Here is a 27,438-nt window from a genome sequence, read left to right on the forward strand (position 1 = left end):
ATCTCAATCATGCACAAGCTAGAGACAGACCTGAAGCTAAGGTCTGCCCACCAGAACTTTTTTCTGGTGAAAGGAAGAATTATAGACAATTCATTAGTTCATGTCGTTTGATGTACGAATTACGTCCGCGCACTTATTACTCTGATAGAATAAAGATCCTCACTTTAATTACCTATCTCAGAGGTGAACCCAGAGTGTGGGCTGATACATACATAGAAGAACATGGAGATCTTTTGGGAGCTTTTGATACTTTCATTAATGAGATGTCTCTCTTATATGAAGATCCTAACAAACAGCTAACAGCTGAAAATTCAATCAGAACCCTCAAACAGGGAAAGAGGCCTGTGGAGGACTTTATTTCAGAATTTAAATGCTGGAGCAGGGAGACCCAATGGTCAGAGATTGCTCTTAGAAATCAATTTCGTTTGGGATTATCAGAGGCTATGAAGGATGAGCATGCTCGCGTTGTGCTCCCTGATACTCTAGAAGACCTCATGCACCTATCAGTGACTATCGATCGCCGTCTGCGTGAGAGAAAGGCGGAACGTGCAAATACATACCCAGTCACTTCCTTCAGGAGATTCAGATCGCCTTCAAAAGAGTCTCCAATGGAACTTGGAACTATAAGAGGACCTTTGACTCCAGCAGAAAAGCAACGCCGTAGAGCCAATAATCTATGTCTTTATTGTTCAGCTCCAGACCACATTGTCTCTACCTGTCCTCTACTTAAGAAAAACTCTGAAGGTAAATTTTCCCACATTAATAAATTAGACTCATCCCTTTCCACATCTAATCGATATATCTTTATCCTTCTTACTCTACAGTGAGATCAAGAAGAGATTTCCATTGAAGCAATGGTCGACAGCGGAGCCTGCGGCAACTTTATAGATTCAAGTATTGTAGAATCAAATAAAATTCCCTGTGTGTTTAAGCAAAATCCAGTGTCACTCACTTTTATTGATGGGTCCAGTTCAACTCATGGTCCTGTTATATCTCAGACATCTCCCCTAAAGGTTACATGTGCCACTGGTCATTCTGAGACCCTCAAATTTGATATTATTTCGTCACCTGTCTTTCCCATTGTTCTAGGCCTTCCATGGTTGCTTCTCCATCAGCCTATTTTTTTATGGTCCACCAAATCAATTTCTTTGCAGTCTGATTATTGTAAACAGTTCTGTTATTCCCCATGCATCATCTCTTTCTCTGACGCCATTCCACATGACCTACCTGAATATTTACATGACTTCCTTGATGTATTCAGTAAGACTAATGCAGATAAACTTCCTCCACATAGAATTTACGACTGTCCCATAGATCTCATCCCCGACAGTCCTATTCCTACTGCTCGAATCTACCCCCTCTCTCAACCAGAGCTTGTACATTTAAAAGAGTACCTCGATGAGAATCTCAAAAAGGGGTTTATTAGGAACTCCACCTCTTCAGCAAGTGCAGCTCTCTTTTTTGTAAAAAATAAAGATGGTTCACTCCGACCAATCATTGATTATCGTTCTCTCAATAATATCACTGTAAAAAATAGATACCCATTACCACTCATTCCGGAACTCATTGAGCGTCTACAGAACGCCAAGATCTATACAAAACTGGACCTCAGAGGTGCATATAATCTGATCAGAATCCGTTCGGGTGACGAATGGAAAACTGCCTTCAAAACCCGATATGGACTTTTTGAGTATTGCGTAATGCCTTTCGGTTTATGTAACGCTCCAGCAACTTTTCAGTGGTTCATTAATGATATTTTTCATGATCTACTTGATATTTGCGTTGTAATTTATTTGGACGACATCTTAATTTATTCTGAGAATCAGGATGAACATCACAAACATGTGCGCTGGGTTCTGGCTAGGCTTAGGACACACTCTTTGTATGCAAAACTTGAAAAGTGTGTATTCAATCAAACTACTATTTCCTTCCTGGGTTACCAAATTACTCCTAGTGGAGTTCAGATGGATCAATCTAAGGTAGATTGCATTCTGTCCTGGCCTTCACCACAAACTAGGAAAGCTCTTCAGAGATTTCTCGGTTTTTCAAATTACTACAGAAAGTTCATAAAAAACTTTTCAGCTATTGTGAGACCATTAACCAGCTTAACCAGTTCAAAGATACCTTTTGTTTGGAATGATGATGCACAGAAATCTTTTGACACACTCAAGAATAGTTACACTTCTGCTCCTATTCTTCAATTGCCAAATCCATCATACCATTTCACATTAGAAGTAGATGCTTCGCATTTTGCTCTCGGCGCTGTACTCTCCCAACAACCTACATTATCGGACCCACTACATCCAGTTGCCTTTTTTTTCCAGGACACTCTCCTCAGCGGAAAAAAATTATCCTATTGGTGAGAAAGAATTACTAGCAATAAGAGATGCTCTCTCTAACTGGAGACATTTGCTGGAGGGTTCAACACATACTATCACCATCCTCACTGATCATCGAAATTTACAACACTTAAAATCTTGCAAAACTCTCTCTGCCCGTCAAGTCAGATGGAGTCTATTTTTCGATAGATTCAATTTTGTTATTTCCTACCTTCCTGGTACCCAAAATACTAAAGCAGACTCTTTGTCTCGTATGCATGAAGAACAAACATTGGAGATTCCACCATTTTCAATTATTCCATCCAATAGGATTCTGGGTACTACTATGACCTTCAATAAGTTGCTTATTCAAACCCTCACTAAAGAGAGATCTCATTTACCTATGGGTTTACAACAAGAGTCTAACGGACTATTAACTTTTAACAACAAGATATATGTTCCACCAAAATTGCAACTTATGTTACTAAAACAACTTCATGATGCTCCACTTGCAGGACATCCTGGCATTACTAAGACCCTTCATCTAGTCAAGAGAAATTACTGGTGGCCAAATCTCACAAAGACAGTTCAGGACTATGTTAATTCTTGTCAGACCTGTGCCACCAACAAACATTCTAGAAAACCTCCCTATGGTCTATTAACTTCTATCCCAGTACCAAATAGACCTTGGGACGTTATTTCTATGGATTTCATAGTTGACCTCCCAAGGTCAAATGGAACAAACACCATCATGGTCACAGTTGATGTTTTAACAAAGATGGCCCATTTTGTACCTTTGAAGAGGTTACCAACCTCTCAAGAGACTGCAAAGGCTTTCATATCCAATATTCTTAAACTTCATGGCTTACCATCTCAGATCATTTCAGATAGAGGCTCACAATTTATTTCTAGATTCTGGAAAGCTCTCTGTCAAACTCTACAAATAGATCATCGCATGTCTACCGCCTATCACCCCCAAACTAATGGGCAAACAGAACGGGTAAATCAAACACTGGAACAATATCTGCGCTGTTACTGTACTCACCTCCAAGACGACTGGTTTCATTTACTTCCACATGCAGAATTTGCTTACAACAACGCTTCCAGTTCATCCTCCCAGTTTTCACCTTTTTACGCAAATTATGGTTTTCATCCTAATAATTTACCGTCTACTTTTCCTTCAACTAATGTCCCTGCTGTTCAGAATCTTTTATCAACCATAAAGGATACTCTAGATACTCTCCGTTCTAATCTTGAAGATGCACAGATTAGACAAAAGAAGTACTACGATTCTCATAGAACAAAACCCCCATCTTATAAGATTGGAGATTTGGTATGGTTATCTACTAGGAATTTACGACTCAAGATTCCTTCTAAGAAACTTGGCCGTCAGTACACGGGACCTTTTCCAATTTCCCACATCATTAATAATAATGCTGTCAGATTAATTCTACCTTCCGATTGGAAGATTCATCCATCCTTCCATGTTTCATTAATTAAACCTTACAAACCAAACCCTTTTCCAAACAGAGATCCACAACCTCCTCCACCAGTTCAAGTTTTTGGTGAGACTGAATATCAAGTAGAGAAGATTTTGGATTCTAGGAGGAGAGGTTCTTCCATTCAATACTTGATTCGTTGGAAAGGCTATTCTCCCACAGATGATTCCTGGGAATGCTCATCAGATATTCATGCCCCTAGACTTATTAAGCAGTTCCATCACAAATATCCTGATAAACCATCTCCTATTAGGCGCCCCGGATGGGCCCCCTTGAGGAGGGGAGTATGTAACGCTATTAGCGTTAATTTGTGTACTAGGAGCGCAGCTTTACCTACTATGACAGCTGCGCTCCATTCACAAAGACATCCGCGTCACTTCCGGTACGCGGACGTCTGCGCTCCACGCTGGAACGCGGAAGTGCGTTCCAGTGTGCGGCGCTCGGCGTGCATGGGAGACCGGGCTATTTAAACCTCCAACACTGGCGACAGGTTGTTGGAATATTCCTGTTGGACCCTGCCGCCACCTGGAGACCCTCCACCAACCCACACCAACCTTGAAGTTCACTTGTGGAATACTTGGATCCAGATCTCATTGCTATACTGGATAGAAGGACCACCAGCTTTACACCTGTGCTTACTTTCCCAGTCTGGACTACCTCCTAACCGCAAGTATATAGAGTATATTACTGCATATTGGGATTACCATCTACTCCTGTGCAAACAGACCTGGTCCACACTACTTCTTAAACTGCATAAGGATATAGAGCATATTACTGCATATTGGGATTACCATCTACTCCTGTGCAAACAGACCTGGTCCACACTACTTCTTAAACTGTATAAGGATATAGAGCATATTACTGCATATTGGGATTACCATCTACTCCTGTGCAAACAGACCCGGTCCACACTACTTCTTAAATTGCATAAGTATATAGAGCATATTACTGCATAATGGGATTACCATCTACTCCTGTGCAAACAGACCTGGTCCATACTATTTCTAAAACTGCATAAGTATATAGAGCATATTACTGCATATTGGGATTACCATCTACTCCTGTGCAAACAGACCTGGTCCACACTACCTCTTAAACTGCATAAGTATATAGAGCATATTACTGCATATTGGGATTACCATCTACTCCTGTGCAAACAGACCTGGTCCACACTACCTCTTTAAGTGCTTGTGTTTAAAGACTATTTTGCCACACAGATAGTGTTGCTACCCATAGTCTGGACTATCTCCTTCTCTCTCTCTCAGAAATACATATTAACTGTTGATATACTTGCTCTAATTATATTGAGGCTTCCTTCTATATGTTATATCAAGAGTGCTAATTTCCTACATGACTCAAGTTCACTACCTATATATTCAGAAAGCACTTACTAAAGACTTATCCTTGTTATTTTTCTAGATAAAGATTACGACATAGTTTAACAAGTATTAAACTATTACTACATGTTTTGCTCCAATCAGAGGATATGATGATATAGACCCCATACTCTTATAGTTCAGTGAGAGTGAGCTGGTGGTTAATTCTGATAGGCCTCTACAGCTGGAGTCTAAACTTGAGACAGAGTGTTCTCAGAATCAGGGTCGTAACACAGGGTATTGCAGAGTATTGCACAGTATGGGGCAGGGATGGCTGGATCTGTGACTGCAGTTGTCACAGATCCAGCTTACACTGCTGCCGCCTCCGCTCTCTTCCCCTCTCCTCTCACACTGTACCGTTGGGTCCTCACTCGTGATGCGGTGACGTCAGAACACCGCCTCCCGACGTTTCGTCACTAATGGGACTAGTTCCCGTGATCAAGTCCCATTAGTGACGAAACGTCGGGAGGCGGCGTTCTGACGTCACCGCATCACAAGTGAGGACCCGGAAGAGACGGGTACACGCTCCCACAAGCCGGCCGGCTGATCTTTTATGCTGTTTTATGCTGTTTACTTCTGGATTGCTGTAAGTGCGCACAATCTATGTTTTTATATTAAATCCATACGGTTTTACACTATGTGAGTTTCCTGATTCCTTTTCATATCCTGGAATGCTGTCAACCTGTGCCCATTTGAGTTATTGATCTTTACTGATTGACTGCACTGGACGGATGGTATTGCCATAATTACATTGCTGATGGTGGATGTCTCCTCATACATGCTGTGTTTGATCTCTGAGAGATCTTTGGCTCTGGTAAGGGTCAGTATTGTGTCCACATCATTAGTGGATAATAAGCAACTGTTCACATTTATTTTTTTGTTTGTTATATAGCGCGACTTCCTTTTTGTGATTTGTATTTTAGTGTTGTATAACACTTTGAGACGCAGATTTTTCCTTTCACTTATATATATATATATATATATACACCTGAGAGACCTGGGAGAATGCAGTTTGAGAGATGGCTGCAGAACCAGTGGAGAGAGGACTGTGGAGAAGGGCAGTGGAAAGGGGTCTTTGCAGCCAACCTGGCTGGCAGAGCCTTAAGAGAGCTATCTTGGAGTGGTAGCTGAGCAGAGGACGTCTAGCACCTGAACTATTCTACACCACAGATGCCCGGGCGTCTCTGCCCGCAAAAGGCAGAAGTAGCATCAGAAGTAGCATCAGGCCTACCCAAAGGATGCTAGTTAGTCTGGAGGAGTGACAGTCTGCAGCAAGGGATTTGCTGGAGGAGGAAATGGCGAGCAGCAAGTGTTTTTGTTGGAGAGAGAAGAGTGAAGCGTATTTACAGGAGTGTATATAGTAGTCCTACGCAACTTTTCCTGGGCCTCCCATAATTCCCAAATCCCCACCCAAGTTTAATCCCCCTTAAATAAACAAAACATGGCAATGGACTGGTTTCTGTTTCTGAGTGACTGGGATGGATGTCTGACTGGGCAGGGTGATGGGTGAACCACTACACACAGTGGCTACATCTGTATAGGGAATGCCTATTAATTAATATGTAACATTCGTGTTTTTTTCCCATGGTTTTCACCTGGTGATTTGGGCAGAAACACACCTCCTGTATTAGGCCAGGTTCACACTGTTTGTGGAACGGCTCACAGTTGGGGTCTGGTGCGTCCCTGTTCTCCGTTTCAGGCGCAAATTAGGTCTGAATTTTTGCTCGATTTTGGACCTGAAACAGAGCAAGGACTCTTCTGCAGTACACTCGGTGGCCGCCCTGGAGATGTATGAACTGGCTCTATTGAGAGCCAGTCACAGTCTCCTGTAATGCGAATTAAATGAGGTGAAACCCTGCATTCTCTTTCCTAAATGTACAGAATATAACTGGGTACTAACATTTTTAGGTAAAGTTGATCCAGGGAAAATCCGATTGCCTCTCGGGGGATCAGGAAGGATTTTTTTCCCCTGCTGTAGCAAATTGGATCATGCTCAGCTGGCGTTTTTTGCCTTCCTCTGGATCAACTGTGGGTATGGAATTGGGTATATGGGATTGTACAAATTTTTTTATATTTATTTATTTTTTTATGGTTGAACTGGATGGACTTTTTTTAACCTGACTAACTAGGTAACTTTTAGCTAGATTCAGGTAGCCCCGCGCAAATTTAAGGCGGCGTAGCGTATCGTATTTACGCTACGCCGTCTTAAGTCAGAGAGGCAAGTACTGTGGGCCAGATCCTCAGCCAGCGGTGCAAATTTAGTTTTTCCTAACTTATGTGATTTAAGTTACGTTGCCCTAAGTTGGTGTCGTAAGTGCCGTATCCACAGCGCATTTGCGTCTAAATGTGCGCCAGCGTAACTTAAATTCAGAGGCGTAAGGCGGGGTTTTTGCAAGTGGGAAGGAAGTGGGCGTGCTTCATTGTAATGAGCCGTGACCCCATGCAAATGAGGCGCCGGCCCTACTGCGCATGCGCGCACGAATCGGGACCTCACTGGGCATGTGCAGAACTTATCTCGGCGCAATCAGTGAGATAGGTAAAAGGCCAAGTGTACTTAGTTTGAGGATCGCCCTGTGTCTAAAAAGCACCACACACACACACTTCCCTTGCTAAAGTATATCCCATTGTTCCCCTTCCATGAGCAATTTGCTTCTGCTCTGTTTGTTTGTGTGTTGGTAAGTTGTGTTTGTGAGAAAAGTGTTTGAGGAGTTGGAGAGTCTAGTTGTTGTTTGTGTTTGAGAAGTGTATTTATTTAATTTGTTTGTTATTGTTTTTGCTGATTGTTTTTTGCTGATTGTTTTTTGGTGTTTGTTTTTTGGTGTTTGTTTTTTGGTGTTTGTTTTTTGTTTGTTTGTTGGTGCGTGTTTCTTTTTGAATTACTATTAGCTGTGTCCTTGTGTGTTTAGATTTTCTTGATTTTTTTGTGGTATAGATTTTTGTCAGGTTTTTGGGTGTGTATTGTCGATTGTTTGTCGGGTGTGTTTGTTGTTGCTGGGTGGTGTATGAGATGCCCCCTAAACGCAGGAAGCTTAATTTCACCCTGGGAGAGAAGCAAATTCTTGCTCGGGGCATTGTGAAATATGGGCGATTTCTGCATGGCCCTGAGAGCCAGAACACCACCCCGGCCAGGAGGAGGCAGCTTCTTAAAAAGATAACGGACCAGATCAATGCGGCGGGGGGGGGGGAGACTAGGACCCCCGCTGGCATACAGAAAAAAATAAACGATCTGAGAAGCGTCGTCCGGACTAAGATGGCAAGGATCGACGCCCATACCAGGGGCACTGGAGGAGGGGGACCCTGCCCAGTCAGACTGACGGAGGAGGAATGGGCAGTGGCCCAGTGTTTCCACCCACAGCAGGTGGTGGGCCTGCCTGGCTATACGTCAGATGTTCCTAGGAGGACAGGTATGTTTTTTGGTTTATTCTCTGTTGATTAGCATGTGTGGGTGGGGGAAGGGAAGATGTGCCAAGTGTGTGGTTCCTCAAACATGTGATTGTTTTGTGTCCTCCACAGATGGCCAGGAGGTTACACGCCAGGAGGTTACACGCCAGGAGGTTGGAGGCCAGGAGGTTCCACGCCAGGAGGTTGGAGGCCAGGAGGTTGGAGGCCAGGAGGTTGCAGGCCCATCGGGCCAGGCTGCAGCACCACCCCCAAGACAGGCAGATGATGAGTCCCAAGAAGGGCAGGATTCCCCAGGGGAGGGGATTGGCCAAACCTACACTCATGAGGAGGTTGAGGGGGAGGAGGTTGAGGTTGAGTGGGAGGAGGATGATGAGGGGGAGGAGGAGGAAAATATGCAGATTGGCCGGGAAGTCCTCCTGGCCACTGATATGATGACCTTTGAGTCTTCCCCTGAGACTACCCCTGAGGCTGGCACCAGTCAGGCCACCATCAGGGGTAGCCCCTCCCACTTCTCCCCCAACAGGCCTCCAGTCACCAGGGTCACTCTCTCCCCTCCTCCAGGCCCGCAAGACTCAGCGGCAGCCAGGGGGACAACCCAGGAGACCGTGGCTGTGGGCGAGCGTCTGTCGGCCAGTGTGGTGAAGGACAATGCCCGGCAGACCCGCATTCTTGGTAAAATTCTGGAAAAACTGACGCAGATGGAGCACAGCCATGGTGAAATGATGGAGGCACTCGGTGATGTGGCCACCAACTCAACGGCGGTCATAACATGTTTGAATGACATACAGACCGCCACAACGCACGTGGCCCATGAGCTGAGTGCCCTGACCCAGGCTGTGCAGGACAATACAAGGTCTGGCCAGGCCAATGCGGCTGCCCTCACTGCCTGTCTCACTCGCATTGCAGGGGCCATGGAGGGCAGGCCAGCAGGGGCGGCTCCTCCTTCCCCAGCTCAACCCCCCCAGGAGGCTCCTCCTTCCCCAGCTCAACCCCCCCAGGAGGCTCCTCCTTCCCCAGCTCAACCCCCCCAGGAGGCTCCTCCTTCCCCAGCTCAACACCCCCCCAATGGACATCCTCCGCGACGGCGTGGCCGTGGCCGTGGCCGTGCCCCTGCCCGTGCTCGTGCCCCTGCCCGTGCCCCTGCCCAGCCAAGGCGTAGCAATCGCCGCCGCTAAAAAATTTGCTGGGATACTTGTTTTTTTTTGTTTATGCATTTTTTTTTTTTTTAATTTGGTCTTCTGTACTTATGATTTGGTTTATGTGTGTGAATGATGTGTGAATGTGGGGGGGTGGCATTACTAAGAAATTAAGGTTGTCACCCTCAGTTTTGGTGGAGAAGGGATCCCCAGGACCAGGGAGAAGTGCAATCCCAGGTTCCTGAATGGTGTATGAATGCACAGTGACATAATTGGAGCCGTGGCGTGGCGTTACTGCTCCCAAGTCCCAAGGGGGGGGGGGGACTTGGATCTAATCCAATTCGATGTGCATGTGATGTGTCTGTGCAAGGAACCACAGTGGTGTGCATTCATGCATTATCATTGTGACTTTATTGATGTGCATTTACAGTGAAAAAATACATACTTATTGTGACATTAATCATGTGCATTTACAGTGAAAAAAAAACATACTTATTGTGACATTAATCATGTGCATTTACAGTGAAAAAAAAACATACTTATTGTGACATTAATCATGTACATTTACTGGGAAAAAATGCCTTCTGCAAGGCGTCTCCTAGCTGTTGTGCCCTCAGCAGACCGGGTAGAGTTGGTTGGGATAGTATTGCCTGGGTCAGGGGTCAGGTCATTACATAAGTCAATATGCAGTCCCCTTCTGAGGGCAAAGTTATGGAGTATGCAACATGCCCCAATTATTTGACACACAAAGTCAGGGGAATACAGCAGGGTACCCCCAGACTTATCCAGGCATCTGAAGCGGGACTTCAGAAGCCCAAAGGTCCGTTCAACCACTCCCCGGGTTCGTATGTGCGCCTGGTTGTAGCGTTGCTCTCCTGGGGTTTGGGGGTTCCTGAATGGGGTCATTAGATGAGGTCCCAAGGCATATCCAGAGTCACCTGTAAGGGAAAAGACAGGAGGATATTAGTCATGCATGTGCCCCTTGTGATGTCAGCATCATGGGGGGGACATACCTGACACACATGTCACTCACCAATCAGCCAGCTGTCTCCATACATGTTCTGGTCAAAATCTCTTGAGATCTGTGTCTGCCGGTAAATGTAACTATCATGGCAGGATCCAGGAAATTTAGCACAGACGTGCCAGATGAGGCCATGGGCATCGACGATGACTTGCACATTAATGGAATGCCAGCCTTTACGATTCCGGAACATGTGCTCAGTATCATGGGGTGGTTGTAGTGCCACATGGGTACAATCAATGGCCCCGATGGTGCGTGGAAATCTGGCAAGGTTGTAAAAGTCGGTCATTGACTTTAAACGCTGATCCTCCTGGGTGGGTTTCTGAAACTGATTTCCCATGCGCAGCAGGATTGCAGGGACCACTTGGTGCACACACCTGCTGATGGAGGATTGTGCCATCCCAGCCACGCCTCCACTTGTGCGTTGGAATGAGCCAGTGGCCAGAAAATGCAAAGTGGCCAGTACTTTGGTGAGTGGCTGCAGGGCATGGGAGCGTTGGGTTGGGCTGGTAATATCATCCTGAAGTATTGATGTTAATTCCAGGATGGCCTCACGGGTAAATCTGTAGGTGCGGTAAACTTCACAAGCAGGCATGCCAAACAAATCTTGCCGTGGGCGGTAGACCCTCTCCTGTGCCCTCATCCTCCTCCTCTGTGCCCTCCTCCTTCTTTGTGTCTCTATATCAACTAATGCAGCTAGTATCATTGCTGGTCCTGGCATTTTGGCAGAGAGATTTCAGTCCTGAACGTTTGTGTGCTGAGCTCTTCCTGAATGGTGTTGCTTCAGCAGACATTCAGACGGCATGTGTAAAATTAGGGCTGCTTTTATAATGTGTAAAATCCCACCAAAAAACTAACAGGTGCGCACAGGGCGTAATCTACGGCGCACACACTTAATTCTGTGGATCGCCCTATCTCCCTCATTTGCATCTTTGCCTATCAAATAAAGCGGCGTGCCTAGCGTAATTTGCGCACGAGAATGCGCCAGCGTAATATTTTTAGGTAGGACGGAAAAGCCCGAATTTCAGGCGCTTCTCGTTTTGAGGATCGGGCGCAAAGATACACGCCGTGTAAATTTAGAAAAATCGAGTTAAGTCGGCGTATCTCTTTTGTGGATCTGGCCCTGTATTCTCAAAGTACTTGCCTCCTAACTTATGGCGGCGTAGCGTAAATGCGGCGGGCGGAAACGCGCCTAATTCAAAATAGGCTGAGGGGGCGTGTTTTATGGTAATATGCTTTGACCTGACGTGATTGACGTTTTTTTTGGAACGGCGCATGCGCCGTCCGCCTACATTTCCCAGTGTGCATTGCGGCTAAGTACGCCGCACGGTCCTATTGATTTCGATGTGGACGTAAATGACGTAAATCCCTATTCACGGACGACTTACGCAAACAACGTAAAATTTTCGAATTTCGAAGCGGGAACGGCGGCCATACTTTAACATTACTATTCCAACTATTTGATGGAATAACTTTAGGCCTGATAAAGCGGTACGTAAACGGCGTATCTGTACTGCGTCGGCCGGGCGTATGTTCGTGAATAGGCGTATCTAGTGATTTACATATTCTACGCCGACCGCAATGGAAGCGCCACCTAGCGGCCAGCCTAAATATTGCACCCTAAGATAGGACGGCGCAAGCCGTCGTATCTTAGATAGGTTTAAGTGTATCTCTGTTTGAGAATACACTTAAACTTAGGTCTGCGCAGATTCCGAGTTAGGTCGGCGTATCTACTGATACGCCTACCTGAATCTAGCTATATGTAACTATGTGAACCCAGCCTCAGAGTGCCTACTGGATGAAGGAGAAGCAGAGACACCTTTACGTTTTTGCAGAAACAATTCAAAAACAGGGGGCCAGATTCACAGTAGAAATACGCCGGCGTATCTACTGATACTCCGGCGTATTTTCAAATTTGCCGCGTCGTATCTTTAGTTTGAATTCTCAAACCAAGATACGACGGCTTTAGGCTTCGATCCGACAGGCGTACGACTTCGGATCGTAGGTGTAATACTTCGGCGCCCGCTGGGTGGAGTTTGCGTCGTTTTCCGCGTTGGGTATGCTAATTAGCCGTTCGTCGCATTCTCTTACGTTGTCGCTAGTCGGCTTTTCCCGGCGGATAGTTACGGCTGCTATTTCATGGCTTATATTTAGACTGCCCATGTTAAAGTATGGCCGTCGTTCCCGCGTCGAATTAAAAATTGTTTTTTTTGCGTAAGTCGTCCGTGAATAGGAATGGACGTAACGCACGTCGCCATTCAAAAGATTACGTCGGTGCGACGTCATTTCGCACAAAGCACGGCGGGAAATTTCAAAACGGAGCATGCGCAGTACGTTCGGCGCGGGAACGCGCCTAATTTAAATGATAAACACCCCATTTGAATTAGGCGGGCTTACGCCGGACACATTTACGCTACGCCGCCGCAAGTTTACAGGCAAGTGCTTTGTGAATCAAGCACTTGCGCTTAAAACTTGCGGCGGTGTAACGTAAATGGGATACGTTAGACCGCCGCAAATGTACCTGAATCTGGCCCAGGATGAATACAAACTGACCAGGCAGAGCTATATGGTTTTTTTCCATCCCTTGTAACTGCCACCTTTCCTGGACAGGTTGGCCATTAAGGGAAGTGGTAAAATAACAAATCTACTGGCAGGATCAACAGGTGATAAAACAACGTTACAGGGGGGACTTAGAAAAATGAATACTCCTGTGTTAATGCTTTTAACAGATTGCATCATAAAGAATGTGTCATTTTTTTAATTGAATAGTTCCAGAGGTTGCTATCCATTCGTAATGCATGGTAGTCATAAAGCACAGCCCTCATAAACACTCAGTGGTTTAAAAGTATGTCTTCAATCGCAGGCATAAGAAAACACACACCTACACAAACAGACAGAAGCGTTCAAATAAGGAAATAGGAAGACGATCATTTCTGATTAAAGTCTTTCTCACCACATAAAACATTGCTCAAGTCAAGCGTGTTAAAGTTCTTTGTTCCCACCCACTCATGAGGTCAGACTGCTGAACAAGCTCATTCCTAGACACAAGAAGAACACTATTTCATTTGTGTAACATCTGGAGAAATTATGAGAAGGGGAAGTACATTCTGGAACACTTGGCTAAAGAAAAAATTAAATCTGAGAGCTCCATTTGAATGCATTAAATTACAGTTTGCATTCAACCCACAATGCAATTTTCTGTATCAAAAACAGGTTATTTTAGTAGGAAAACATCAATGCCCACATGCATATGGCAAAACAGATTTATATAATTATAAACAGGTATAAAACATGATGTCATTATACTCCTCTTATATCAATGACTAGACTCTTGAAAGGATTTACTGAAGGAACACATTCCATTTAATGCATTATTCCTTTAAAGTGAACCTCTGCTTTGGCCATGCTTGTGTAGGCAGGTGCAGTCTACTTTCTTCCCTGTAGGTGGCGCTCAACCACAGCGGCATTGCAGATGGAGAGGGAGTCAAGAGGAACATGGTTCTTCTATGGTTTCCTGGGTCACTGGAGGAGCTATCCAATTTGATGCTGGCACCCCATGTGACTCTGGCAGCCATCTTGGGTCAGGCATATTTAAGACCCTGGCCCCCAGGCTTGGTGCGCATTTCTCTTGTGGGTACTGCAGGGGCAGGTCACCCATCTGTCAGGGACAGTATTAGTAGTAGGGGTGCTAGACGAGTAGGGAAAAAGCAGGGATACACCATCCTGCCTGGAAGCCTCCCCATTTGGGCACGGACCGGCCTAGTCTCATTCCGCCCCTTGAGACAGATGCTGACAGTGCACCTGAGAGCTACTGTTATACTCTTTGCTGCAACATTCTGTGAGTACACCTGGGCAGGTTGCCTTTTTGACGGGTAGTTGTGCTTTATTTAACTTCAATTGCAATACAGTTCTGTTACTGCAACTGAACTCTAAGCAGTGGTTGTGCATCTATTAAGGGCACATGGGTGCCGTCCCCTCTCTCCAGCCCCCCCCTCTATGTATAATCGATAGATTCATGCAATGCATGAATCTATCCATGGCCGCCGCCCTCACCCCCTATTTAGGTGTCCGGCCCCTTTCCGGATGCAGGGTGCCTGAATTACAGCGGCGGGGGGTGTTTTTGAAGCATCCGATTAGAGCCATAGGATTAAGGAAAGGTGAACTGTGAGCGCAGAGCATTGCACTCGCAGTTCACCCGGGTATGTTAGAACAGCGAATGAATATTACATTTCCTAACACTGAACCGCCTCTCCGCCAATCAGGTGGGTTACCCGTCCCCTGATTGGCTGAAAGGACAGGCACTGCGATTGGACGCCTATCAGGAAGAGGGGAGGAGATGTATGGAGGACACAGGAGCTGCTGTCTGACCCACTGCAAGGTCCCACCACTCGCCGCCGTCACCCGCATGCATGAGCTGCCACCAAGACAGGGTAAGTGCTGAGCAGACGGTGAGCGGGCGGGGGGGTCACAGTGGCAGCATTTGATGGGGCACAGTGGCACCTTTTGATGGGCACAGAGGCAGCATTTGATGGGGCACAGTGGCAACGTTTGATGGGGCACAGTGGCAACATTTGATGGGGCACAGTGGCAGCGTTTGATAGGGCACAGTGGCAGCGTTTGATGGGCACAGTGGCTGCATTTAATGGCACAGTGGCTGCGTTTGATGGGCACAGTGGCTGCGTTTGATGGGCACAGTGGCTGCGTTTGATGGGCACAGTGGCTGCATTTGATGGGCACAGTGGCTGCGTTTGATGGGCACAGTGAGGCTGCAATTTATGATTTATTCAGAATTTTTCAGTTTGTTTGCGCCCCCTTAGAATTTGGAGCACCAGCCGCCACTGACTCTAAGTATTTACTGCTGTCACTCCATGCTGCTCCTCCCTATATATGGTAAAGCAAGAGGTTTAATTAATGCCTGTTTACACCCCTGAATATTCTTACCTTCCCGTTGCTCCCCTGCCACTCCATTGGCTGCCAAGTGCAAAGAGAAAATTCTGGCAGTTCCAGGCACAAGGAACCTACCACTCTCTGTCTTTCCTACTACAATGCAGTGCTTAGCTTTCAGTTGGCAGGCACAAGCGTTGTCACGCGGAGGCAGCCCTGTGCTAGCTTTGACCAGAGTAATTCGAGCTTACACAGAACTAGTCTTCTTTTACTAGAATAGGTTCAACAGTTTCTATTTATAATTTTGGTATGCTAAAATTAAAATGAAATCTGAACTACAAGAAGACACCAGAGACTTAAATTAATACATCTCTGTGATCATTAATACTGTACATTATTAAATGTATTTTAAATGCGAACCGTGTATGTTACTGAATTTTACTTAGTATCAGCTTTCTGAAGTCTATGTACAGCAGGGCTGTAGTGTGAGAGAAAGAAGCAGTACAAGTAGCCAATCAGTCCACTTTTTATCCCATCGGAAATTCCGATCGTGTGTACAGGGCATAAGTTGAGTAATATTATCTTGTATTTTATAAAAATTAATTAGGAATTGTGTGCTAAATGTCCTTTTAACAGTCTCATATTTATTGCGCACTGTTAAGTATCTTAATATTTATTTAAATTTCCCTTCACATCTTGGGTTTAACCTTACAAATGATTCTGAGAATGCTTAAGCTTCTTGATCTGAGAATAATTAGAAGTAAAGTACAATGGAGTACAGGGGTTGTGTTCTAGTTCTAGTTATTAGATTAAGGTTGTGCAATTTTTTTTCCATCTTAACAAAAGGTCCTAATTTTCAATTAAACCTGAACTTAAAGTGGAGTTCCGGCCACAATTTCACTTTTTAAATATAAATACCCCTGTAATACACAAGCTTAATGTATTCTAGTAAAGTTGGCCTGTAAACTAAGGTCCGTTTTGTTAGGTTGTTACAGCATTTAGACACTTTATAAAATAGAAATTGACTGGGGCCATCTTAAGTGTGGGCATCATGAAGCCAGACTGTATGACTTCCTGGATTTCAGCCTTGCAGATCTCGAACATGCTCAGTGCTGCACAAGCAGTGTCAGATCAGGTTTCAGCACCTGTGCTGTCCAAGTCGCATGATTCTTTGAGACTGGGGAGTGCACAGACTCCTGGAAAGTTACACCCACTACATTCCCAGGAGTCTGTGCGGTGTAGGAGGCATTAAGCACCTAGGTGCAGGAAGTGGGAAGATTAACTATTCTGCCTAGCAACAACACTTTGAAGGCATCTAAAAAAAAAAAAATTCGTAAAGGACTAATGACATTTTTTTAAAACTACTGATGTAATGTTATATTTATGGGTCGAACTCCACTTTAAGGGAAAGTAAAAATGGACTTGGAGTACAGCACTGGCCCTGTATCCAAGGGTTTAATGCTTGGTTGGGTGTAGGGGGCTTCAAAAAGCAATTCTTCTTACTTGATCCTCTTCTCCCACAGGCTCCCCCAGCTGTAAAACCAGTCCACACAGCCCCATCTGCCCTACACTCTGGCAGATCCAGTGGTTCTCAACCTGGGGGTCGAATGACAATTTGCCAGGGGTCACCGAATCCTGGGCTGTTCCTGAATCCCGCACTGTTCTCCCCGCCTTTTCATGGCTACCCAGCAGGGCTGTCCCTGGAGCTTGCGGTGGCCCACTCAGCCTCTTCGCAGCCACCCATTCAGTTCACGGCATGGCTGGGGGCAGAGACTAGATGTCAGTTGGCTGGTGAGGAATGTGAAGTGGGAGGGGCTGGAGGAGACCCTATGCCCTATCTCCTGATTTTGGCATAGGTGTCACTGCTGCGGAGACACAGTGAGTACCATAAGGGGTTTTAATACTGTACGAGGGAAGGGACTGAGGGAGCGCTAGGTATCCGTGGGTTAGGGGTGAAAATTACTTGTCTTGCCTTGGGCGCTGACAACCCACGCTACAAAAATAATTTTACTGTTAGGGGTCCCCACAACTTGGGAAATGTTATCAAGGGGTCACGGCACTAGAAGGTTGAGAACCACTGCTCTAAGGCCTCGTACACACAATAGGTTAACCAGAGGACAACGGTCTGAAGGACCGTTTTCATCGGTCCAAACCGATCGTGTGTGGGCCCCATAGGTTATTTAACGTTGGGTTAAAAAAATTACAACTTGCTTTAAAATTGACCGATGGATTGCTAACCGATAGGTCAAAACCGATCGTTAGTACGCACAACCATCGGTTAAAAATCCATGCATGTTCAGAATCAAGTCGACGCATGCTTGGAAGCATTGAACTTCATTTTTTTCAGCACGTCGTCGTGTTTTACGTCACCGCGTTCTGACACGATCGTTTTTTTAACCTATGGTGTGTACGCACGACGGACCATCAGTCAGCTTCATAGGTTAACCTAGGACAATGGTCCTTCAGACTGTTGTCCTCTGGTTGACCTATCGTGTGTACGAGGCCTAAAACCATCAATATCCATGCAGAGTCCATAGTCCAGCATTGGATGTTAGGATGCCATGGGACTGTCCACTGCCACAGTGTAGAGGAGAAGAGGAGAGCACTGGGTGTCGGAGGAGCAGAGTATTCAGTAAGTAAAACTTATTTTAGTGACGCCCCCTAGAGTATTTAACCCTTGCGGTATGTGGGCAACCTCACTGAAAAGGAAAACATTTTCTTTCTCTTGAGATAAACCAGAAGCTGGCTTGGAGACAAGTGCCAAAATCTTATTGGAAGGCAATATTTGCATATTAGTGAGTTCTGGGCTAAGGAGTCCCTGTCACCAACTTAGAATATGAACAGAAAATTCTAGCACCTTAAATGCTTACTTGTAGTGTATTTCCTTTCCATGAAGAATTTTATGTTCACTTACAATGTGCATTTAAACTTGATAAAAAATTTAGTTACTCCAGGAAGAGTCAATCCCTAGTACAGCCTCCTCCCTACTTGCACATCATATCCTTCTCCAAAGTGTATAATTACTGTTTATGCTGGCCCAGCTCCTTAACCCCTCCCTCTTCTATGTAGTATCTAAAGGAGGAACATTCTATAGAGCAGTGTTTCTCAACTCCAGTCCTCGGGGCGCACCAACAGGTCTTGTTTTCAGGCTTTCCATTATTGTGCACAGGTGATTTTATCAGTTTCACTGCCTTAGTAATTACCACAGCAGTTTGATCTGAGGGAAATCCTGAAAACATGACCTGTTGGTGCGCCCCGAGGACTGGAGTTGAGAAACACTGCTATAGAGTGTCACTTGGGCAACAGCTCTGTGTCTGCTCTGGCTGCTGTCATCAGGTGCAAAATGGAAAAACCCAGCAGCAGTTTCGGGGCTTTTGGATGTCTATACAAGGGAGGTTTTTGCAGGAAAATTACATGATAAAATATATGTAATGTACATGTCATCTAATAGGAGGTTTTTCGATGAAATTCATGGATGAGAAACAGGGTCTCTTTAAGGGGGCTCCAGGGCACTTCAAAAAATAACAAAGGGTACAGACATCTCTGGGTGCACACTAATGCGCATTGCAGGGGTGAAACTGGATATACCGGGTCCCTCTGATCCACCCTGTACTAGGGCTGGGGAAAAAATCGATTTGAATCTTGAATCGAGTTGGGAGGTCAAATTGATTCAGATTTTGACCAAATCGATTTTTTTTATCCATAGGACCGGTGCTCCGCAGATTAGGCCGAAGCCACGGCCTCGCCTAAAAAATCCTGCCCGCAGCTCGCCGCAATCCTTGGACTAGGTCGAAGCCGCGCCCTTTTCCCAGGATCGCGGCGAGCTGCGGGCAGGATTTTTTTAGGCGAGGCCGCGGCTTCTGCCTAATCTGTGGGCTTTTCCCAGGATCGTGGCGAGCTGCCGGCAGGATTTTTTAGGCAAAGCCGCGGCTTCGGCCTAGTCCGCGGCCTTGTACCAGGATCGCGGCGGACTAAGCCGAAGCCGCGGCCTCACCTAAAAACTCCTGCCCGCAGCTCCTTAGGACCGGTGCGGTGTCGAACTAGAATGGAGTTGGGAGGTTAAATCGATTCAGATTTTGACCAAATCGATTTTTTTTATCCATAGGACCGGCGCTCCGCAGACTAGGCCGAAGCCACGGCCTCGCCTAAAAAATCTTTTGTCAAAATGTTTGTCAAACCTAAATAAATCCACATCCTGTGAGACCAGGGAGTCATGGACCCCCTGAGGTCATGTCCTAACACTAACGTGGGCTTACTGTATTGCTGCATAGAACATGACACATGCTTCAATATGCAAGAGTTGTTCTGTGCAGTAATAAGAACTGAGAACTCAATGCCAGAGGCAACAAGAAGACCCCATAGTCGCGTGACCAGATAAAAGACACCTGGAATAAATAAGAGCTGTGTAGCCTTAGCTTTACACAACAAAAGACATAAAAGAGTCCTTGTATAATATTTAAGCTGGCCATACATTATTCTTTTTACTGTTGAATCAGTGGGTTGAATGAAAAAAAAGTGATTATGCTGTAAAAAAAGCATTTTAGATGGCAAATAAAGCCATAATACCCAAGTTACTGGAAAGTGAGAATTGTATCTTTATTCCCCGTTAACATTGAAGAAACACTTTTAATTATAAATGATTGAAAGCTAGCATGCTGTAATGCTGAGTTCTTGCTGTAATTTACCAACACATCTACCTGTGGTGCATTAATTTCAGGTTCTAGCATCACTGAAGAGACATCCAAATTACCATAATCTGTCACTTAAAGTGAGAAGAAGATGAAGTGCATATCCTTATAAGCAGAGCTTTTTTTCTCAGAAAATAGGTGCAGGAACTCAACCACGACCCTATTTAGATTTCACAAACAGTAGAAGGGTGTTAACCACTTGGGATCCGCCTGCCGTCAATTGACGGCTACAGTGCGGATCCCAATCGCCAAACTGCCGTCAATTGACGTCCGCCCCTTAGGGCGGTCCCCGCGCGCGCTCCAGAGCGCGCTGCGGGGAAAATCTGTGTTGGCCGTGTCCCTCGGACACAGCCAATTACAGATCGCCGCGAACGGCCAATCAGAGTGGCCGTTCGCGAGGCGATCTGTGCGGCCAATGAGAGAGGATCTCATATGTAAACATATGAGATCATCTCTCATTGCCGTTTTACACAGAGACAGCGGTGCTGTCTCTGGAGAGGAGACCGATCTGTGTCTCTTGTACATAGAGACACAGATCGGTCACCCCCCCAGTCACCCCCCCCTCCACCTACAGTTAGAACACTAAGCAGGGATACATTTAACCCCTTCCTCACATAGCACTGATCGCAGTATAAATGTGAATGGCGCCAAAAATGTGTCCGATGTGTCCGCCATAACGTCGCAGTCCCATTAAAAATCGCAGATCGCCGCCATTTCTAGTAAAAAAAAATAATAAAAAAAAAATAATTCTGTCCCCTATTTTGTAAGCGCTATAACTTTTGCGCAAACCAGTCGCTTATTGCGATTTTTTTTTTTTTTTTTACCAAAAATATGTAGAAGAATACGTATCGGCCTAAACTGAGAAAAAAAAATGTTTTTTTTTTTTTAAATTGGGATATTTATTATAGCAAGAAGTAAAAAATATTGTATTTTTTTCAAAATTGTCTCACTTTTTTGTTTATAGCGCAAAAAATAAAAACCGCACAGGCGATCAAATACCACCAAAAGAAAGCTCTACTTGTGGGGAAAAAAGGACGTCAATTTTGTTTGGGAGCCACGTCGCACGACCGCGCAATTGTTAGTTAAAGCGATGCAGTGCCGAAAGCTGAAATTTCACCTGGGCAGGAGGGGGGTATATGTGCCCAGTAAGCAAGTGGTTAAAGGGGCATTAAACACCAGGATTGCATTACATACAGAGTGCAGAGTTCAGGGGGGTTACACACAGAGTGCAGAGCTGTCACTTGTAAACACAGAAACCAGACTTCTGTGTTTACAAGTGATTGTGGTGAGCAGGCGCCAAAGGGTCTGAGCCAAAGGTGGTGGAACTGAGTTCCCCCTGAAAAAAAGCCCTGCTTATAAGAATATGGACCACACATCTGAAATTATCTAATGTCAAATTGGCTGTGCATCAGGTTTCCTTTATGCTGGATTTTCCCTGCTGTTTGGGACACTAGTAGAGTGATCTTCACCCCGCATACACAAGTCACTAAATAGTTATAATATGCAACATACAGTATATTGAAATACCTGTACAAATATATAGGATATGTGAGCTTTGAAAACATCATATCTTATGTAAAGTTTTTTTTTAGCACACCATTCTACTTTTAATCCAGATTTCTCAGACTGCGCTCATGAAGCAGTCTGTGTGTATTGTGTATAGTGCAATTAACAATATGTTGGTATTAGAAGGAACACAGCACCCCCTGACTGTAAAAAATAGTAAGTATGAAAAATAATGCAGTGTCTAACCACTGCAGCAAAAAAGTCTTGGGGACAGTAACTGCTCCTGAGCATGTATGAATACATGGCCAGTAGAATCGATCTCTAACAAACATGAATGTTCTGTAAGGTCCAAATTCAGCACTGTCCCCCTTTCTCAGGGAGGAACAGTTGCCCTCTTTTCTTCTTCATGCAAGGGGGCCCCTTAAATAGACCACATCCGTTCAGCAAGTGTACACAATCCCAGGGGTGTACCTAGAGCATTTGGCACCCGTGGCGGATCCTATATCTGGCACCCCTCCCCCCACCTTAAAATGTAAAAACACCCCACTGTTCCCCCTGCATACCTCTGCATCCTTCAATATCTTTTTGTCACTACTGTACAACTGCACCTCTGGACCCCTTTACATTACACAGCACCCTGCACCTCTGGACCCCTTTACATTACAGAGCACCCTGTATCTCTGGACCCCTTTACATTACACAGCACCCTGCACCTCTGGACCCTTTTACATTACACAGCACCCCTGAACCCCTTTACATTACACAGCCCTTGTACCTCTGGACCTCTTTACATTACACAGCACCCTGCACCTCTGGACCCCTTTACATTACACAGCCCTTGTGCCTCTGGACCCCCATTACATTACACAGCACCCAGCACCCCTGAACCCCTTTACATTACACAGCCCTTGTACCTCTGGACCTCTTTACATTACACAGCACCCTGCACCTCTGGACCCCTTTACATTACACAGCCCTTGTGCCTCTGGACCCCATTACATTACACAGCACCCTGCACCTCTGGACCCCTTTACATTACACAGCCCTTGTACCTCTGGACCCCTTTACATTACACAGCACCTTGCACCTCTGGACCCCTTTACATTACACAGCACCCTGCACCTCTGGACCCCTTTATATTACACAGCACCCTGCACCTCTGGACCTCTTTACATTACACAGCACCCTGCACCTCTGGATCCCTTACATTACACAGTACCCTGCACCTCTGGACCCCTTTACATTACACAGCCCCCTGCACCTTTGGACCTTTACATTACACAGCCCCTGCGCCTCTGGACCCCTTTACATTACACAGAACCCTGCATCTGAGTGAGTGAGTGAGAAACTTGAATCGCCTCAAGGCGCTTGGTATCCATTTCCTACTATTTTTATTTATTTTTTGCTTTCAGAATAGATGGGTTTTGAGTTTTTTTTCTGAAGGCCTGATGATTCCCTTCCATTCGGATGCTGGTTGGTAAAGCGTTCCATAGTCGAGGTCCTTGGACTGCAAATCGTCGTTCTCCTTTGGACTTGTATCGGGCCTTTGGAGTAGATTTTGGTTGGTAGATCGGAGGACGCGGTTTGGGTTATGACATTTTAATTTTTCGCATAGATATTGGGGTGCACTGTTTTGTACACATTTGTGCGTCAGGCAGAGTGCCTTAAACGTGATTCGATCTTTTACGGGTAGTGAAGGGACCTAAGGGAGGGAGAGATTGATGTTTTTTTTCCTGTTACAAGTCGTGCCGCCGTATTCTGGACGACTTGTAGACGCGCAATTTGGTATTTTGGGAGTCCGAGGTAAAGGGCGTTTGCATAGTTGAGTCTGGAGTTGATTATGGTTCTCACCACGACTGCTATGTCTTCTTTTGGGATGAAGAGAATGAGTCTACGTAGTAGGCGCAGCAGATGGTGGGATCCGCTGACTACTGAACTTATTTGTGCATCCATTGTCATGTCGGAGTCAAAAGTGACTCCAAGACTTTTGACTTTGGTGCTAGGGGTGATGGTTTGTCCCAAAATGGGCAGGGGCATCCATGTTGTTGTAGCAAGTCTTTTCCGGTTGGCGTGGAACAGAAGGAGTTCTGTTTTTGAGCCATTGAGTTTAAGATAACTATCCGTCATCCAATTCTATATCAGAGTAAGGCATTTTTCTAGTCCGAGATAATGATCCTTTTTGTTGCTGATATGGAAATAGAGTTGGGTGTCATCCGCGTAGGAATGGTAGAGTAGATTCTGGTTACTGATGAATTCGAGGAGGGGGCGGAGATAAATATTGAATAGTACGGGCGACAAGGGTGACCCCTGAGGGACTCCGCTTGACACCATGCGTTTTTCAGAAGTGAAAGGACCTAGTTTCACTATCTGTGATCAGTTTTCCAAAAAGGAGGACAACCAGGGTAGATCCGAGTCTGCCACTCTAGCTACTTCAGCTAGGCGGGTCAACAGCAATTTGTTGTCTACTGTATCAAAAGCTGCACTCCAACAGTACCAGGAGACAAGATTCTCCATCATCTGCAGCTTCGAGAGCGTCATCCCAGATTTTGAGAAGTGCTTTTTCCGTTCCATGACCAGGGCGGAAACCCGATTTGAAATGGATCCAGTAGTTTGTAGGTATCTAAACGGTGTTGTAGCTGTTGCACTACTGCTTTCTCCATTATCTTTAGACCTGTTATGGGTCGCCGATGGTTTGGGTCTTTGGGGTCGAGCCCTGTTTTTTTTAAGATGGGTTTGATTATGCCTTGTTTCAGGGAGGTCAGCACCATGCCTTCCTTAAAAGATTGGTTTATGAGGTGCGTGATAGCCGGTGCCAAAATATCGGCACATTCTTTCAACAGTTTAAGGGAATGATATCATTAGGTGATGTACTGTCGCGCAGGGCACCAACTATATTTTTGGTGGTGTCGATGGAGATTGATTTTAGTGTGAATATCGTTGATTGTGGCATATTTGTATTAATATTGCCTTTTTGGTTTGAAGGGCGGTGGGTAGAGGTTCTTTTTTGCTGAATAATTTCACGGATATTTTCAATTTTGTTAATGAAATAATACGATAATTTGTTGCAAAAAAATTGTGATTAAAAATTCTGAGCCTCTAGGCAGGCTGGATTCATGGTCTGAGCAACTAAATTGAAGAGTTTGCGGGGACGGTTGTGGGCTTTGGCGAGGATATTAGAAAAATTATCTTTTTTTGCTTTAAAGATTTCTTTGTGATATTTCCTGGCGATTAATTTGTAAATTATGTGGTTTCCCTCTGTTGAGTTTCTTCTCCAGGCTGCTTCCGCTCTTCTGCGTTCTTGTTTCAGCAACGTGAGGTCATCATTGAACCAACCGGAGTTGTTTTTCCGGATGAGCGTTTTGCATTTTGGAGCTACTATGTCAGCTGTCTGTAGTAGAGCTTTGTTGATTGAATTGAGTGTTTCTGCTGCTGTTTGACGTTGTTCTATTGTTTTTATTTTGTTCCATAATGTAGTTTTGAAGAGTTCTGAATGGAGCTTCTTCTGGGATCTTGTCCAGTGTATTGTTGACGGCTTTGTCGTTTTTCTTAAGAGGGCGTTTATAGTGATTTTGAATTTGATTGCATGGTGATCTGTCCAGGGTAGGGGCTCATTTTCCAGTGTGTTGATATCCATATCTTGTTTGAAGATAAGATCGAGAGTGTGACCTGAAACATGTGCGGGCCCGCATACCAGTTGCTGCAGACCTAATCCTTCCAAGTGGTCAATGCAGGCGTCAGCGACAGGGTCCTGTGAGGAGTTGGCCCAGAGGTTGAAGTCCCCTAGTAGCAGGAGATGTTTGATATTTAAGGTATAGGTGGAGATGAATTCTGTCAAAGATGTGAGGAGGTGCGTTTTTGGTCCAGGTGGTCTATAGCAGAGTAGTATGTGAACGGTGTCCTGGGAATTTGTTTGCAGTTGCAGAGTGGGGGTTTCCATGAATGGTAGTGATCTCTGTAGATCAGGTTTGGTGAGTGAGAGGTGAGCCTTGTAGATCACTGCCAGGCCTCCTCCTCTTTGCCCTACTCTGTTTTCGGTTAAGATACCATAATTCTCTGGTACCAGTTCTCCTAGAATGGTGTTACAGTCCGACGTTAGCCAGCTTTCTGTGATGAAGAGGCAGCCAATGTTGTGTTGAATGATGAAATTGTGGATTTCCTGTCTGTGCTTTACTGCGGATCTTGTGTTGATCAAGGCGCATTATAAGTGTTGTAGCTGAAATGTAGTCATCCTATTTTTGACAGTGGGTCGTCGATCGGTTCTTAACAGTTGCTCTTTCTGTAGTACTTTTTTGTGGCATCTGGTAATGTTGCGGCGGTTGTCCTTAGACCCCAAATGGTCTTTGCTGAGTATTTCATGTTACCCATGATAGCAGATGTGCCGACGATGATGACGCTGGAGATGGTGGCAAATTCTAGTGACTCTGGTAAGTGGCGATAAATGGTCCCCCAAACTAACCCCCTAGTTGATCGAGAGGAAGGCGAAAAAACCCTGTCGAGCCAGGCCAATCAGCTGCGGTGGGGGAGAAAAATTCCTTCCTGATCCCTCTAGGGCGATCGGGTAAACCCTGGATCAACTCACTATGGCGGCCGAGGCTTGGGTCCTTACCTGTTGTGGTCGATGTTTGGGGACCTGCTTGTCCCACGTTGTGCAACCGACAGTCCTTTGGTGTGGGCACAGAGGATCAGGGGTGTAGGGATAGGGAGGGCGGTAAAAAAGAGTGGATGGGGGGTAAAAACTCTGATGTGATCCACTTGACTGCTGACTGTGGCTTGAGGGTGGGGGGGGGGGTACAGGGGTGAACACTGGTACCTTTGTGGTGGTAGTTGTGGATGGTAAGGGGAGGGGGCGGATGAGGAACAGTTGATTCCTGTTCCTCTGGTGTACCAAGATGGCCACCGGACGGAGCTAGGCCCGAGCCGGGGACTTTCCTGAAGGGGAAGGAGGCCGCTTGCTCGGGCAGGCTCTGACGAATGGTAGGGGGAGATCACATGGGCTCTTAGGGCGGGCGGTGGTCTGGGGCAGTTTTTCTTATGGAGTGAGGATCTGTAAAAATGTTACTGCTGTCTAAATCTCAATGACGGAGATTTCCCCCTTTGGACCCTTTTACATTAGACAGCCCCCACAACTCTGGATGCCTGTATGTTACACAGACACCCCCTAACAGTTCTGGACCCCCTGCATTTTACACAGACCCCCCTACAGTGCAAACCCCTCCCTACAGTACAGACCCCCCTGCAATACAGATCTCCCTACAAAGCAGATCCCCCTACAGTACAGATGCCCCCCCTACAGTGCAGCCCCTGTTGCCCTTCTATTTGATTCTTTGCCACATAACTTGGACTATTTCTGAATTCAATTTGAGTCCACTCTTGCTTAGGAGTCTCTGAGTCACAGCATCTTTCTTAAAGAGCATCAGCATCCCTATTCCCGACTCCAGGGTGGTATTTTAAACTGAAACAGAACCCAGATAGTGCAAATAGCCATCGATGTCCCATGTCATCCAGTTTGGCTGTAGTAAAAACATATGTGAGCAAATTGTTAACCTCAAATTCTGCCCTGTACAAGTATTCTTTTAGCCCCCAAGGTGTGAAAAAATAGGGTTTTAAA

The sequence above is a fragment of the Rana temporaria genome, chromosome 3, assembly GCF_905171775.1.
Source record: "Rana temporaria chromosome 3, aRanTem1.1, whole genome shotgun sequence".
Classification (NCBI taxonomy): Eukaryota; Metazoa; Chordata; class Amphibia; order Anura; family Ranidae; genus Rana; species Rana temporaria.